Genomic DNA, 15,488 nt, shown 5'->3' with positions numbered 1-15,488 from the left:
TAGCTATATGCAAAAGATGAACTATGAGATTATTATATTTTTGTATAACACTGTATGTAATTTTTAAGTCGAGAATTATTTATATTATTTATAGTTATCTTCAATACATATATAATTGGCTAAGAAACTTACTTTGTATTAATTTTTTTTTGAAAAAAAAAAAATCAAATTCTTGTCAAAAAAGGAGCTACTTGTCTCCCCGGTTATTCCAAAGTTTGAAATGTACTCTTTGGGGAAACGTTATGGGAGCACCGTTTCTAGAAAGTCAATTACTGAGATCTTAGGTGCATATTTGTACATTACTGTTTTCATGAATTTTGAACGGTTTGCTATTTTGACTTTTAAGATGCTTTCCTAGAAAATTCGTATATTCTAGAAACTTTTTTATTGAAATTTACCTATAATTTCAATAAAAAATTTTTGTAGTTGAGTTTTGTTGTCGATGAACTGGTGAAACAGGATAAAAAACGATTTTTTTAAGTTTGGTATCTAGGACAGGACCAAAACCAGAGAAAAATTATAAAAAAATTGACCATGACGAGCTGAATTTTTATTCAGAAAGTAAATCAAATTTCTAAAGGCCTATCTTTGGGCCCATAACAGCAAAAATGTTTGACATTGGGAAAAGGCAGAGATACGTGGAGTCTGGCTTTCAAAGTTTGCAAATCAAAATTTGATAGAATAGTTTAAAATTGACGTTTTTCAGATAGGATACTTTTTGAGTAAATGAGGGATATGTTGTAATTGTTCATCTTTATTTTAATTTTTTTACGTGTCACGGCTCATGGTCATCATTGGATAACAGTTTGTTTTTCCCCTACTCGATGTCTGAAGACACATACTTGTAGGAAGGAATCCACAGTGAAATATTAACATTTTTAAGGGTTTCTTTCTTCTGTTCCTTTCAGCACTCGCTCTGCACTTAGACAAGTTTGAGTTGAGCATGAGTGGTTGACCTTAAATACATCAATCGATGATTATTGATGTAACATTTAAGATAACGGCATATCTACCACATTGACCACCTGTTGTCACATCGAAGGACGTCGTCGATGTAGTTCACTACAAAATGCGTTTTACACCACTTGATTTTTATATAATTTAAAACCAGCGGCAGCAGTGAATGACTGCCACAAGGATTCCTTCTCAACGAAGTGGTTGTTTCAATTGATTCCGGTTTCCGAATGTGTTTTTCCTTTAAAGCTTACGACAAATCGCATCGTTTCTACCCTAAATCATATTTGTTGTTGTTATTTTTTTGGGCTTGTCGGATTTCTTTGAATATACATGTCCATGTACACTGCTGATAAGTAAATAACAAAAGTTACTGGTCATTAAAACAGTCGTCCCTAAAGTGCTACAGAGAGAGAGAGAGAGTCACTGAGTCTCCATTGCATTCTTAATTGCGTGGTTACTTTGACTTTGCCATGGAAATGGGTACAATACGTTTGTATGCGCCATGTTCCATTTCGGGCCGGAACGACTGTGCTATCTGGGAATTGGTTACGTTTGGCAATGTTTCCTTCTATTGTCTGTGCTTCCTTCGTTCCTTCATTTCCATTTACAACTGTTTGCCTAGCAATTTCTTCCGTTCAATTTTTCTCTATAATTACCTTAGGAATTATGAGAATATAGACTTGTTTGCATATTCTCTTGCCATTTAGTTTACGGCAAGTAATTAAACAAAGGTTAAAGATACAAACTTCGACGTTTTGTTTTGTATTGAAGGGCTGCCCTACCCATTTCTATTGTTTTTAATGGCTTTAGGTAAAAAGTAGAATTCTTTTAGACTGCCTTAAATTTGTTCATAAAAAAACCAAAAATCAAATGTAGACCAAAATCGAAGCGATAGACATGAACGTTGGTAGCTATTTTTAGAATGCAAAGATTTATTAGTGATTCTATGTAAATTAGTTGATAACATTTTGTCACTATACGTTCCGATTGATTTTCGAACAATCGATTAGCACTTGGGTGATACGTAAACTGTTATATGGTGATACTGTCATGCACAGAATCCTAATACATATACATATATACAGTTAGACAACTAAAGACTTGCAAAAACCAAAATTATAAAAAAAATCATAAGAGAGAGAGCTATAGTCGGACGTATACAATTACATATCCCCTGGACATTAGTTTTGCACGGAATTTATTTCATATGATTGCGACACGTTATGTGTAAATAATAGCACCGCCATGCATATTTTCAATAATATTGTTATATTTCTCATATTATTAAAATTGTTTTTATTGATACGTCGTTGAAATTTCGTGATGAGGGTATCCACTTTGAAAAATAAAATATATCCTGTATATTAGCACCTGATACAATTTTACAAGATAAATAGTGCTGGCAACTCGCCCATGTTTCTCGGCCATTACTTAAAAATCGTCATGAAGACTGCTAAGGGGTAGTTTACACTGTAAATGTCATATGACACGAAATTTTACATCGTTATATATTCGCTAATATGTGTAATATTGGAGATTTTCCTTACGCCATTTACTCTGTGCGTCCACACCAGCAAAAATGAAAAAAAAACTACGTATCCACATTGCCTCCGTGGATAAATATGGAATGTTTTTATTTCGTGTCATATGACATTGATAGATAGTGTAAACTACCCCTAAGGAGAAGTAAATGGCTTATGTGGTAATCACTGGTGAATGATATCTCGTTAGCAGTTTTCACGACGATTTGTATGTTATGGACTATGTACTAGACACCCTAAGCATACCCGGTATACAACATGAAGATTCTATGACTTCCCCTGATGGCGTAATAACTGCTTAAAGTACTCATAATAAGCAAATGTCTACAAGGTCTATTGTATGTCTTCTATGTTTTTTGATATATATTTACCATAATTATTGCAAAAACTGTTTGTATCTCCTCGATATATTCGTATCGAAAAACCTACAAAGAATAGTTGCTTGTATACGAGAATAACGAAATTCTAGGAAAAAATCGTTAAAAAGGATTTCAAAAACAAGAGCTGATGGAGAAGAATCGCGACTGGATACGAAAATAACTCGCCGATGCAGTTAGAAAAACAAAAAATTCGGATGAAGCAGTGCTGTTTCTCCCGCAGCTTCTTCAAAAAATTAAAATTTGATTCATATTTCCTTCTTTCATCAAATGGGCTTACATTGCGGTGTTACCATTACTCTCATACATACGTATGTTCCCATAACATCCCCGAAGGGTCTTAATAATATTGGACCTACTTTTTATCGCCGAGTCCAAACGGCGTGTCATACGACACAAGTTGTAGAGAAGTGTTTTATGACTGAAATACTCAGGAAATTTAATCCATCATTACAATTAGGGGATTTGATGTGTTGATCAGAGAATGAATGCTTACATTGCACAACGGTGGCTCCCCATTGAAACTTTACACTCTACTCGACATTTATTTGAGAATATGTTTTATTTCAGCTTTTTTAAAGTCAGAACAAACGTCATCATTTACGTTTTCTTCTTTTGATTTATTCCTTTTCTATCAACGTTAAACAATGCATGAATGATTGTCATTCCCATTCATTCCCAAATTTTCCCTTGTAAACTTTGCAATCTGTGGGATTCCACATACATACATACATATATACACCCACAATATGTTTTTGTTTCTTCAATTTTTGCATAAATGACATTGTAGTGGGGTAAAGTGTGCATTTAATTGGAGGACAGTTGTACTCGCCACATTACTTTTAATTATTGTTCTTAAGAGCTGAGCTTAATGGTGGAAGGACTTGTTTGCATTAAAGAAATAAAGCCAACCAATGTACAGTGAGGGAGGGAGTCCACGTTGTACCATATGGTATTGTGGAACTTATTAATAAATAATTGAATATGGAATAAGGACACATTCTTCGTAATGTAGGATTATTGGTATTCTGCAGTAAGCTTCGAAAATAATTAAATTTTGAAAAACTGACACAGTACACACAATACACGAATTTGCGTCGTTAATTGGCACCAACCAAATAAATGCGACTCAATTTAAAACATTGCTCATATGAGTACGGTCTATTCTTTATTAGCTCTCGAACAATATTTAGAAAAAATTTAATATATGTATTAAGAAACCTGGTGTTGACCAGCACAATGCGCAAAATGCTCTCCACATTTTCTTAGTATTTTGGCAATGAGAAACATCTTTATAAGTTGTCTATAAAAAGTCGGTGGTAAAATGGCTGTCAAATATCAACCACCAGCTGAAAATAGAGGTCTTCCTTTGCCTCTCAGGACTTGGAGTCTGAATCGAGAAAAATAACTGGACTCCGAGCCCGTGCAAAAATATTTGTTTACATTTATCAGAAAGATGTTTAATTTCCCTTTACATGATCTATGACTATGGCTGACTTCCTTTTTTTAGTTTTCGTCAAAATAATTCAGTTGCACAGAAAAAAATTATACGTGTTTTGGAAAACATAGCTTTGCAGTAGTTAAGTATAACGAAAACACAATACTTAAGACATTTGCACAGCAACAGACGTTTCGGAAGTCAGCCTATATTCGAAACCATGGTACAAGAAAGAAGGTGATACAAAAATACTAACTGATGTCTTCATTTGCTGGCAAAACATATTTTTTGCGAAGAATATTTTATCGTTTCCTCTTGACTTTGTATATATTTCGCGCAAAAAAATTTGACAGCAAATGAAGACTACGGCCTGAATTCGTCTTTTGGATCACCTTCTTAAATTCGCCTTGTTCGAAACTACAACTGCACCAGTCCAACAAAAGGGTAGTAAAAATTTCACCTTTCATTAAAAAACGATACATAATAATGATATGTGATATTGGGTTGATTTGATCCATATGTTTTATATGAATAACGTTATACAAATTAATGTGTGAAATTGAACTCTACAACGATAATTTTCGTCTACTTCTTTCAACATAGAGACGTTTCAATGCCTTCTACAATTAGTTTTATGATAATTAGCGATTGATATCTATATGACTAATCATGCTCATCACATCTGTACTTTAATAATAACTAGCAGACCCCGGTCCGCGTTGCAATCAACGTTGTCTCGAAAATGAATTTGCAAGCCGATGCACTTATAATTTTAGCAAATATAGGTCCTCAAAATATTATTTGGTCGAGGAATAAATGCCTTATAGATACGCTTTTTTGGCCGATCCTTACATAAAGGGCTAATGGAAATTGGCTTAACCTGGGCTCAATGATCAAAATACACAAATTTATGGGACAGCAATCATTATACATATTTTGTTCGATGTAATAGCCAGAGTGTTAAACAACTCTAATCACTAAAGGGTTTGTCTATAAAATCCATAATTGCTTAATTTATGAGAAAAATCGCCACAAATCTATTGGATTTACTTCTATCAACTGAAATATTTAAAGTTTTGGTCGTAATGTCTTGTTCATTGTATTACTTCATTTTCCATACAAAATTCTGAGAGCAAAGAACGATTTTTGTACATTGTTCAATTTAAATTACTCTCCGAATGACGATAAAATATATACCATCTCTAACAAATTAGAGTATTTATCGAAATAAATTAATTATGACAGACAAAATACAAAATTGAAAAATTTATAAAAACAACATTTTTAGAAAACTGCAAAACATGAATGAAAAGTAAACGGTGGAACGATTAGTATACATTCAAAGCTTAGTAAATTTTGTCTTCTATTTCATTGCAGTTACGATTCTTGTGGATTGTTTCAAATTCGCGTAAAAATCTAAAAACTAAAATCAAATACCTGCCTGAAAGTCTGTATACCAAAAAGTTATTTTGGCAGGACTCTCTCCCGTTAATTTTGATTATAGAAATTTTGAAAAATGTGTTGAAAACATCACAATTTTAAGAAAATAATGAATGGAAATAATAGAATATAACATAAAATAGATGTTTGGGGGAAAGAAAATTATTTTTCCAGTTCATATCAACTAATTCTGCATGTCTTTTGTTTGAAACTTCCTTTAAAATCAGCAAACAAAAAGTATGAAAATATGAACTATGTTGGTATGAAGTATGGTCCATGTCGTATGAATGGATTAATTCGTATACGTAATTGTGAGAGCGAACAACGTAATTAAAGAACTGGTATGAACATGACATAAATTCGACTAAAAATATGTTTATTGTCCTCTTTCTTCCGCACTCCTATTTTTTTGAACAAAAAATTTGAAGACGACTTATAATGTTACACCAACAGTAAATAATTTAAAACGAATTGCCAAATTTCTATTAATGAATTAACAGTTGGGATGTCAACAATGTTAAACAAGTACAAAATTGGCCAAAAATTGAGAAAATTAACCATGTTTTTTTTGGCCATTCCATTTTGTGTATGGGCACTCCTATTATTTTGTACACAGCTGTAGCATTTTGAAAAAATATGGAAAAATATGGAAAACCAGGAAAATCAGTTCAGTAGTTTTTGTAGAAAAGATTAAGGGGTCGATTATGGAAGGCAACCCAACTCTAGTTGCGTTGCCGACAGCAAATTTAATAATAGAAACTTCCATTTCTACGAGTACATTGAAATTCATACTTTTTTACAAATCAACTAATAACCGAATGCTCAAAACACTGATTTTGAATGAAGTTAAAAAAATTTCTGTCGTTTCACTCATTTTAATTGTGTGATTTTCACTTCTGACAACGCAATTTTAGTTGAGTTGCCATCCATAATCGACCCCTAAAATTAAAAAATGGGCGTAAAAGTGGGCGTTGTCAAATTTTCTTTGCATAAAAAGTTGGTTTATGACGAACATTTCAAAAAAAAAAATTATAATAATAATAATTATCCAAATAGGTCCAGCCGTTCTCAACTGATGCCATTACCAACGAACAACATTTGATATTTATTTTTATGTAGATAAACGACCATGCTTAATATTATATTTTGTATTTACCAGTCCCCTGTATCTATTTAATTTCAGTTATGGTTAAATGAAATCGGAATCAGTTCGTTCCTTTCCAACACAAATCCTATTACCAAAGCAACTGCTGCTTCAACCATCTCAATAACATCATCATCATGTAAGTATGCTGCAAATAAGGAGGATACCTTGAACCATACCAAATTGCATACACATACCTCTTTTCAATAATTTTCCTATATTTCAACTAATACCCAGCAACAATTTGGATCGGTTAGTCATTATGTAGCCCATTACAAAGTAATGTGTGTTCAACGCTCACCGTCGGCCGGGTACTTTTTGTTAACGACACAAAGAACAGTTGGTGGGGCACATGTAAGCATTTAAACAACCCTTAATGTTTACAAGTGTGGTATATTGTGTAGTGTGTTCGGCTATAAAGCAGAAGTTCGTGTGTTCAAATCTAGCAAAGAGCGAAATAAAATAAAAATATGAAGTGTGTTGAATTTGAAAACAAATTCCACCTCAACTGTTCTAAAAATTGAAAATATTTTTTTAGCTTATTGCTTATTTTTCAACTTCCAGTGGCCATAGAGTAACTAGTTATTCTAGTGGTCAGAGAATAACTTGTAATTCAGTGCGATATGCCCTTTATAAAATAATGGGTTATTAGGAGGTTTTGTAAGTAGTTAGGACTACCAAATAGTACTATAAAAACCCATTATTTAATAAGGATTTTTTACTGGTTAGACATTGAAATAGCAGAAATTCCAACAAAGCTGAACTTTGGTGGAGATCTGGGGTTTGCCTTAGAAGCCATGTCCTGAAGTCCTCATCGATCTCATGTGTGCAAATAAAATTATTCGGGTTGAAATTTTAAGGGTTTTAGGTTTTGGTTTTTGTGAAAACTGTGGGTCTAATCAAAAAGTGACTACAGTAAATTTTGTATAAGGAAAAAATTACTAAAGAAATTAGGTTTTTACGATATAATTTATATGCACATGTAATATATGCTTCATGTTGTTTCAGCGGTATTTTGCATCATATCTTTTACAACACGTATTTCAAACACAGTTCACACCAACAGTTTATTCTCGCATTTCGGATTTCACTACTTTATTGACATTTTTATTAAATCGTCGTTGAAAAATTTACTGAAAACAACGGCGTAGAGGCATTTTACAACAATGACATGAAGAGTTGTGTATTACATTCCAGGGAATATTTTTCCAAAAGAAAATATTCAGAAAAAATTAACGGTTTTGGAGATACGGTGCGAAATGTATAAAAATTGTGGACTTTTTGCATATATTTTGAAATTTGAGGCAATAAATGTAGTTTTTCGAGTTCATTATTTCTCCAAATATTTTATTCTTGTCCTTATCTACAAATTTGCTTCAGAGGTCAGAAGAAGATTCGCATTGGTTTCAGAGATATAGCACCGAATTTCATTAAAAACTCAATATTTAGCCATGTTTAGATGGGGCCATAAAATCCGAGCTGGATCTGACACAACAAAACCCAACTAGGGTTTCTTGTCGTTTGGGTCTGTGCTTTCAAGAAATCCTCAGTTCGAAGTATTTGCACAAGATCACCTTAAAAATGTTGCACAGTGTTACGGAACTGTATAACCGAATCAACGGCAGATTCGCTAATTTAACCCGAATGTCCAGATTAAAAAAACCGGATTGCACCCGAATTTGTTGCAAATGACACCATATTCCCTTGTCTGATAGGTACAAAAAATATAAACATACAATTCACGAGTTTATAAAGAAAACCCAAAAATTGCAATAGTGTCAAAAGTTCCTAATATGCTCTGAAATGGCGCGATTTGAGAACAAATTGGTCCAGAACGCTTTGATAATGATTTTAAATTAGATTACAAAAAAATAAAAATTTTAATGAAAAGCAAATATGTTGTTATAACAGATAAAATTAAAAAATGCATTACTGAACTTCAATGCATTTGGTGCGGAAACTTAGAAATACATAGAAATACTTTTTTCGCGATAGAGAAAAAATTACACCTTATTTCATAATAGTTTTTCATGCTCTACACGGCTATGTGGTGGTATTTTCGATATCTGCAAAAAAGTGCAAAAAGTTATATCCCTAGTGTACATAGCATTGCACCACGGTGGCACCCTGGGATATTAAGTAGGAGGCTTTAAACTTAAGCGAAATATATCCCAGTTATTTAAACAATTTGTTCCATACGCCACATTGTTCGTAACTTGACAAAATTTTTTCCAAACGCCATGTTTTTGGTGCGGAACAATTCGTTTTTGTCTCTGTTTTTCCATACGCCACACGACATGGCGTTCAAAGTTGTTTTGTTCCCTACGCCACGCTTTATGGATATGGAAGAAAAAGACAAGATTGTTTGCGTCACAAAGCGGATATGGAACATATTGACATCTGAATATCTCAAAATCTATAGGAGGTAGAAGAAAACCGATTAAAAAATATGAAAGAGCATGGTTTGAAACATAGTAAGGAACACTTAAGCATGACACCGACGATATGCCAAGTTTGATCAGATTAAACACCTTAGATCAGCAATGGACACATGAGCACACACTGCTTATGCTCATAAATCCATCAAAAATTCACAATTTTTCTTTTAAATTGTTGTTTTTTAATTTTGTGTGTTTCAATTGCAACAACCTTTTTGACAGCTCACAGTACATCAGCTGCGCTGATGCGCCTACCTGAATGATTGTGCCATGGGCATGCCTTAGAACAAACCCGTTCGTGGGTATTGATTTGGTTACGAAGTTTTTCGGCAAATCACACACACGCGACCCGAACGCAAAGTAAGAGAGCAAATGTTTTGATTTTTTTACTTCAGTCTTGTACTGAATTTCATGCAAGCAGGTTGATGCCGCTTTATTTGTTTATTTTTGGGTACACAGAAAAGATTTTGCAGTTGTACAGCAAATATGTGGAGGGAAGAATTTGAAAATGATTTTTGTTTTGTATTAATATTTTTAATGACGCAGAATGCCTCGTCTGCAATGCAACAATAAAAAATGTATGTATGCTTAGAATGTCTTAAAAAATCATTTTTATATACAATTTGTTTTTTCTCTCAAAAAATTAACATATGAAGAAAAATACTTTTCAAATTATGAAGTTATTTATATTATTTTTAATTTAAGTCATACAAAGCGAACGCGCCAACAATATATTTTTCATTTCACACTCAATATGAAAATCATCACCCTGTTCTGTCAGTGTAATTTTACCCATACATAAACAATTTAAGCGCTCGCTCTTCTTGGTCGGCTATGCCTTAGAAGCATAATGTTTAGTCATCACTTATGATGGGTGCCCGATACTGTGTGGCATTTGTTGTGTTTGCATTGAAACATCTCCGGGTGTTTCAGAATATATTTGACCATTCTTGAGATATCGCAATCTAATTATATGCAGAAATAAGTCTCATACACTACATACATTATCACAGCATGTGATAGGTACTTCCAAATGCTTGCAAACGGTATCCACTTTCTAGTAAACGATACCGTAGAATCACCCCGATGATTGGTTCAAAATACGCAAAAAAAAATAAAAAATTCGGAGAGTTGTACAAAAACTGGGTGATACCAAAAATTGTAGTTTTTAAAAAAAAATCGTTTAGACCACTCTTATCGAGAATATTAAGAATTTTCCTTTGGTTTCTTCAAAAATCAAAAAATGTTTAGATTTTGACCTAATTTTGGATACCTATGTTTTTTGGTCGCTGTTATCATATTTGATATTATTTAACCCTCACAAAAAGGGTATTTTTGGTCGTCTTTTTCAAAAATCTTTAAAATCTTCCCAATCAGATCAAAATATTTTACAAATTTCTTAGCCATAAAATTTTACTATAGATTCTAGGATACATCAAAACTCTATATTTTATTTAAACTCATAATAATTAAATATTTAAAAATGTAAAACACTTGTGGTTAAAGTCGTACTTCATTAGAGTTTATGCAAAATTGACACAAAACCTGATTTGAGAAGAATGATGTCAAAGACAAGAATATTAATCGCAAAATTTCACTACATGATGTAAGTGGCCAAAGAAAGAAATGACATCTCTATTTTCATTATGTACCCAAGAGATATCAGTATCAATTAAAAAAAAAAAACAACAAACTGAAAAGGGGGTATTTCCTCATTTTTGAAAATATTTGAGTTAGGGTTCCTTGGAATCCTTGAATTTTAGGTATATAGTGTATTTTTCAACTTTACTGAAAAGAATGCTAGGAATATCTTTCTTAAAAAATTAACCCGCATGCGGGTCATTTGGACCTTTTTCCAAAAGTTGTTCGATCTGATCACATTAATATGAAGGTTATTCTGAATTAAAACTCCCCGTGAGTTTGTGTCTCTAGACCGCTTCAACTTAAATGAGAAAGTGAGAAAACTCACGGGGAGTTTTCATGCAGAAAAAACCCCGATATGTCCTAGAATACGAATAAATCATGATGTAGGCCTATATATAACATCTACTATTAAAAAAACGCACACTTCTTTGGTAACACTGCTCATTACAATTATCACAAATAAATATTTAAAAGCTGTTATATACATTAATTATATATAAACGATTGTGATAGCGAAACACGTTCTCTTTGGAAATTTAAAAGTATTTAGTTTGAATTTAGACTTTTTCCAATTTTTGCCGTCCACCAAGTTTCAGCTCTTTCAATGTCTGTTTTGACTAGACTATAATAAATAAATTCGATTGATGTAAACAAATCATTTTTTTTTTCTTTGTTGTTATTCTTCATTCGTTTGCAGATTCATTTGCATATGGCGAATAAATATGAGAGCCATAGGTAGATAAATCCAGTGATCGATGAGCAAAACAAATTGCCCGAAACAATAAAATATACATAATATGTTTCTTATCCGCTGCTATGTTGTTGTTCCGGCTAATTGATGAGCTTATATTTTAGCTACTGAATTAGGTGAGCATTAGGGTGTTGAATATGCAAATTCCAATTAAGTGGCTACTACATATGTATAATGGATTTGAAGAATTTGATTTTAAACAAAGATAATATTTCGGACACGAGGGCTGTTATTGTCAGTGTTATGCAATAAAAACAAATTTATAAAGAAAGCAATATTTAACAAGGAATTTTACTTTGAAAAATTCAAAGAGACCAACGAGGACACTTTTTCAAACTCCTATCTGACTCAATATCCTTGTACTGCTAAGCTTTGTTTCGCCTGATATACAACATATGTAAATGTCGTTTTTTATGTATAACTTCAAAATATGGTGTAAGTAGACCGATTGTCCAAGTCCGTTCGTTTTATAAACACACTAAAAGTTTCTACATTGATTTGTCCATATGACGCATTTGTTCTAAATCTCCAGCATCTACGTTATAGAGAAGTTTGACTGTACTTCTTTTATCTGTACAATTTAAGTACGAATGCCAACTGTGGAAATCTGTAAATATGTTGTAGGTGGCTGTAGGCTTGTCGACTGTAGTCTCCTGAGACGATCAGCGATCGCTTAGTTGGATTTTGTTGAGTGCTTAACAAACACACTGTAGAAAGCTTTATCGGGTTGTTTGTTCCATACCACCGTGTCACGGCACCAAATACAAGTTATTTTTAGCAGAGTGTAATTTTTAAATGGCCTTGAATTGTGCGAGAGAGTTTGAGAGCAGTGAGAGTACGTTGAAAAAAAAGTATATATCAAATAAACAATCCTCAACTACGCGACCAGTCAGCAGTCTATCCAAGTACCCAAGAAATGTTATTAAGCGCCATCCTATTTGTTTGTTGCAATGCAACATCCATCCATATCGTCATAAACACAACGACATGTGCGACATAGAATGTTGAGTCTTGAAGACTATATCATTCATTGCTTAGTTTGCCACAGAATTATATATTTGCACATTTTTTATTGCTTTATTTTGATGTAGAAATTTCAACTCGCTTGGAAACATTTGACTGAAATATGAGCTTTGAAAGGGAAGAATCCGTTGTATTTTATAATGACATTTTGGAAATAGGTGACCACTCACACTACTGTTTTAATAAGTTACCATCATCAGATTATGTTAAAATTGTCAAAATTTGTTTATTTTGTTCTCACACATGTGTGACTGTTCGTACCGTGCCAGTTTAAGAATTTCTTAGACATTTTTGTGCAAATATGTTACCGCTGAAAATGTAACATTCAGACATCCAACATTTGTCATTGTTTTTTTTTTTGGTATGATATGGCCTGTTTGCAAATCAGAAATTAAGGTTTTTCACACAAGTAAGTTCAGCATTGTTGCCAAAAACTGGATTTTCTAAAAATAGACCGTGGGGAAATACTTGCTCGCTTCAATACGACGACTAAAATGTGCGCCACACTTCTGCACTTTATGCCATGTAAAGCCAACGTCGACACCGGACAACTGGATCACCACTTGAACGCTTCGACGCCTCAAATGCGGCTGCTGCTGGTTATTGCGACGCGTGATGAATAGAGCAGTCCAGTCTATACCGATTGTAAATAACAACAACCACGACAACATGACATGTTGGTGCGTAAAGATACTGCTATGCATTTATTTACTGCAGAGTATTCGAGTTGTTATACAATCCCAGCAAAATGTTTGCCTCCAAAGATGCAGTTAAATGATATGTACAAGTGATCTGGATGTGCATCAAATTATGCATTTTCACTGATGATTTTTACAAGAGCGTGACTACTGAAAGATGCACTCCAAAGCACTGCATTTTAACTAACCCTTTGGCACTGCATTTTAACTGACCCTTTGGCACTGCATTTTAACTAACCCTTTTGCACTGCATTTTAACTGACCCTCTGGCACTGCATTTTAACTGACCCTTTGGCATTTCATTTTAACTAACCCTTTGGGGTAGAATAGGAGGCAGTCCAAAGCACGTGTTTGGTACAGGCATTCTGCGGAAATTGTGCAAGCCATTACAAAAGATACCAGAATAAATAAAATGCATTTATTATTTGTGCAAGACAAAAATATTAACAACTTTATTACATTAACACAAATTATGAAAATTCTCCATTGAATTCAATCGCAAACATGCGTGTTTCCTCCGCTTGCATTTGTTCCAAGCTGAACTGTTTTTGCTTCATTTGCTAAATGGGTTGTCTTCCCATCACCAGTTAAGATTTCGGCACGTACTCCAACAGCACTCCATTCGGAAATTTTCTTCTGGTGAGTTGGACTGCATCCGGATGCTGTTAAATTGTGAGGAATTGGAGTGCCTTTTTCACGACTCCGTTGAACTGCATCCGGATGTTGTTAAAATGTGACAAGTGGATGTGATTCTTTGGATTGCATCCAAATGCGATTAAAATGTGAGGACTGGAGTGCCTTTTTCACGACTCCAGTTGAACTGCATCAAAACATGCCGTGACAGAACTAGTCCACATTGCACTACTTCCAATTTATTTTGCTGGGATGTTGATAGTAACCAAAGTTGCGTCTTGTCTTGTTTCCGACGACTTACGTCTATTTATATGGTGATGACAATTTTTGACATATTTCTAATGATATTTTCTCGGTGGGGGAATCGGCAGCTCCACCCGCCTTACAGTGGAAAAAATACAGATCAGGCGTTCCGAAAATAAAAGTCGATGTTTTATTGTTTAAAATTTGTTGGACCAGATTTCTGCTAACCGAAATGGCAAAAATTTGGCATTAAATCTTCGTTGGGGCTACAGAAATTTGTCGGTTTTAAAATATTCCGATAGAGAGTTGTAAGTAAACAAAGTACATATAAAATTTGTATGAGAATCATAGGGTAAGTTCTCCTAAGTCCTGCATGTACCAGTAGTCGACATATTTTGTATTTGAACACAAATAACTAAAAATTACCATAACAAAATATGAAAACGTTTTTAAAAATGCTTCAATAATATTGTCATCTAATTTTGTGTAAAATTTCATTGAGCTTTTTTAGACCATTTATTATATCGGAATTCATCTTTTTGTAAGTGAGTGTTTTTCACCACAGCCCAAAATTCATGTCTCTTAAGAAAAATTTAATTTAATTACACTGTGAAACACTGAAAATACAAACAACTTATAATGGGCATTTTCTGAAAGTATATATTAAGACTACAAAAACCCTAGTTGGGTTTTGCATTGTTAGATCGGGTTTGGATTTTACATCTCATCTAAACCGGCCCAAAAGACCCTTTTTTCCATTGTTCGATGCTTTATCTCAAAAACTAATATGAATTTTTAATTAATTCTCTTTCGAGTTGAGCTGTTTAGACATAAGAGATACATTGAAAAATTAGGAGTCTACCGGAGTCCCACGCATCCAACCATTATGCTACGTTTCACGGGTGGTTAGGCCGATCTTCAGGCATATTAGGATGTTGTTTTTGTGGCAGACGAATGCTTTTTGCTTTGTGGTCTTCAGCAGTGTTATAGCCCTAAAGTAGTAGAACTTAAGTGTCGAACAGATGAACTAGGAAAGACTGCATCTGGCGGGAGAAAATCGATCAAATATATGAATGTCTACATAATTTCTGGAACTCTGGTCAGTAGCAGCTAAACTATTGGGAGTCGCACCAAGTAACCTTTCGCAAAAATTTTCCAAAT

General features: G+C 33.6%; 1 protein-coding gene across 3 annotated transcripts in view; it reads left to right on the top strand.

Annotated features, from left to right (window-relative positions):
• Positions 1 to 15,488, top strand: part of LOC141402339 (receptor-type guanylate cyclase Gyc76C-like) — a 91,634-nt gene that overhangs the window by 44,461 nt on the left and 31,685 nt on the right. Inside the window, exon 2 of one of the 3 annotated variants that reach the window (XM_073983316.1) lies at positions 6,937 to 7,036. The exons of 1 other annotated variant lie outside the window; for it this stretch is intronic. The gene's annotated coding sequence lies outside the window, so the exon portion shown is untranslated. Of the gene's footprint in view, positions 1 to 6,936; positions 7,037 to 12,405; positions 12,566 to 15,488 lie in introns of those variants that run through there. One more of the 3 variants, XM_073983318.1, reaches the window with a different exon arrangement.

The sequence above is a fragment of the Musca autumnalis genome, unplaced genomic scaffold, assembly GCF_047663935.1.
Source record: "Musca autumnalis isolate F117 unplaced genomic scaffold, ASM4766393v1 scaffold_4, whole genome shotgun sequence".
Lineage (NCBI taxonomy): Eukaryota > Metazoa > Arthropoda > Insecta > Diptera > Muscidae > Musca > Musca autumnalis.
This window is presented reverse-complemented; position numbering and strand designations above follow the sequence as displayed.